Here is a 3,112-nt window from a genome sequence, read left to right on the forward strand (position 1 = left end):
TCTGACGCTACTGCAACTACTATTGAAGCATCGCTTCCCACAACCCCCACTGCTCAACTCGCTGGGGATGTTATTTTCACCACAGCTTCAACTACCACTGTCTCGATTGCTGTAAGTGCTACTCCAACAATTGTCTCTACTAATATGGACGTTCATTTCCCCTTCATGCCCCTAATGCATCAGCTACACAAAATGAAGTCGATGCAATTGTGAATCGTGTTCGTGTGGGTGGTGAACATACTTAAACTGTTTGCATTTCAGCACCATCTCCATCTGCGCAGTAAATACCATCCTACAGTTCATTTCACAAAGAGAAAATTTTGGAGTTGCCCCCGGTACATGTTGTAATGGCAACGCTTCAAATGGGAGGCTCTTTGTCCCCGACCTTTGTTGCTAAGTAGAGGGAAGCACATCTCTCTATGGTAATGATCTATCACCCTTGTAGGATTTGTCACATGTAAGTCCATGCCAATTACTTTAGGTTTACTAACTTGTTTTGTTATTAATCAGACAGGCTCGATTGTACCAGGAGTTTCAAAAAACTCATGCCAACAGGGACCTAGATGCTCTTCACCATTGCTACGAGATGGACATTGCACTGCATAGGTCCGATCTGAGGACAATGTTAAACAGTGTGAGTCAAAATAGAATGGCATTATTTGTAGCGCAGAGTCAGCTTAAGCAAGATGAGGAAGCACTTCAAGCTGCCCAAGCGACAAAAACTATGTGCAACGAGCTTAGAACCAAATGTCAAGAGTTGGAGGCTAAATTAGCAGCCAATGGTGATTGGCAAAAGAAACATGAAGAGCTCGTGGCCACTCACGCTCAATGCATTGAACAGGCCAAAAAAATGGAGGGGGCGCACAAAGTTGTTGTTGAAAATCTGCGTGAAGCTTGTAAAGGTAAAGAGGAATTATGTGCCCATCTACTTTTGTCGAAAGATACCTGGGAAAAAGATGTGGAAACGTTGAATTCACAAGTCAAGTTAGCTAAAATAATGTTTGACTGTAAAGAGAAAGCTTATCACTCCACATTGGCTGATTTAAAGAAAGCTTAGAAAGAGATTGATCAACTTCGCTCTGATCATGCAACATAAGTAACGTGTATGAACGAGGAGAAGAAGCAACTAAAGCTGCCAATCCAAGACTCTGAAAAGGTAAAATTCCTTCTTTCCCCACTAGTATTTTAAATATTTATCAAATTATTTTTCAGTCATTCTCTGACTTACATATTTTTTGACTTATCTGCACAAAATTTTTAGGCCATTCAACTTGAATGTACCAGAGTTTGAATAATAGATAGATACCACGTGGAACAGAAGATGAACATCCTAGGCCGCATTGACGTACCCTACTATCTGGATTGTCTGATCGAGTGGGACGATCATAGCTTACATGATAAGAAGGATCTACTTCAAGGGTACTATGATGACCACGAATTAACACTTTGTCAATATAGTGCATACTTTTATATTAAAAAATTGGCGATCTCGACATTTAATACCCCGCTGAACATATCCGAGCTTTGAGGAAAACTAGCAACCCATCTGGGTTCATATATGACACAAGTGGTGCACCATTCCAAGGTGGTACTAGCGATACGGCAGAGTCCTCGTCGCATAAAGATGTACCAGAGTCTTCTGCGCAGAAGGATGTACCAAAGTCATCTATGCAGAAGGGCACTGTTGAATCAGTTACTGGGGACGTTGTTGCGGAATCTAGAGTTTCCAGCAAGTCCCAAATGACATGAATCAATGTTCCAACTGGAAATCCTGCCCATATGGATTACACCAACGTGCCTCCCTCGTAGGAGCAAACTAAGCAAGGGAACAACGATAGTTAGTATTAATCTATGTTTTGTAAATGTTATGCTAATTTTGTTGTTCACGTAACTTCCTTTCCACTCGTTCCTCTAAAAACTACATATGGTCTTTTGATTTTCAACGTTGAAGTAGACCATTACGATCATTATGCTATTGAAGTTGTCATAGTAATTAAATCTAATATTTTATTTCATATTTTGTACAATTGTCCACCGCATCACTCGTCTTTCCCCTTTATATTTGGTTAGCTTCATACGACATGTATTCTTGCTACGATAGAACATTACACAGACCATTCAAACTGTTTGCTCCTGGCAATAATTGGGAATAGTACCACTGGTGGGAGTCTTTGCCATGTAATCACTCCCATTACGCTGTTACATTTTTATTCATCATCATTCCTTTTCGTGACCGCAGTCTATGGAAAATGATAATATCTCCTAATCATCCAAACTATGCTATCAAGTGAAGCGCACCACCCATGGTACTCGACCCATAGGCTGAGGAGGATTTTTTTACTGCAATTATTGGCTCACATCTACGTGTACTTTGTAGCTGATGCTAAACAAATGCCTTCCTCACCATATCGCTAACTTGTGCTACCAATTAGGCTCAAAAGCGCTACAATGTACTCTCGCCGAGCATGAGCTCAGAACGGCTCCGCAGTTCTTGCGTCCTACTCATCGCTATAGATGTTATTAATCTACTTACCTAAATTTCGTTAAAATTAGATTTTACGTTGTGTTCGAGTCTCACGAAGAAGTGTCTCTAAAAATTTGTATAATTTGGAAACGTTTGTATAGCGTTGGTGCTGTTGTAAACTTCCTTTCTATGAAATTTTTAGTAATCAAAGCATGGAAAATTATGCGCAGTTTCATTAGTTCAATCTCACATATCCACTTACTGCCGTTATTGTGACATCTCAACTCATATATGTGTTGTATCGCTGTACTAGCTGTGTTTTAAGCGCCTTTTTATGAATCTGCCTTTTGTTTTGTGCGTAGTCAAGGTATTTTGTCCATTTATTATGTGATTCTAACAGTAATAGTATACAATGAATCTGCACGATTTCGAGTGTGGCAATGTTGTGCCATGCTATTCGGTGCTAGTCGTTTTCCATTTGTGTACGTGATACGTGAACCTTCAACACAAAATTCTAACAAAATATATCAATCTCTTTTTATTCATTAATCATTAAATCAGCACAATGTTAGATTAATATGAAAGTGGGCATATGAACAATCCTATATACATGTAGGCGGAATTAATATATAGAATGAACATATATAA

The sequence above is a fragment of the Humulus lupulus genome, chromosome 2, assembly GCF_963169125.1.
Source record: "Humulus lupulus chromosome 2, drHumLupu1.1, whole genome shotgun sequence".
Lineage (NCBI taxonomy): Eukaryota > Viridiplantae > Streptophyta > Magnoliopsida > Rosales > Cannabaceae > Humulus > Humulus lupulus.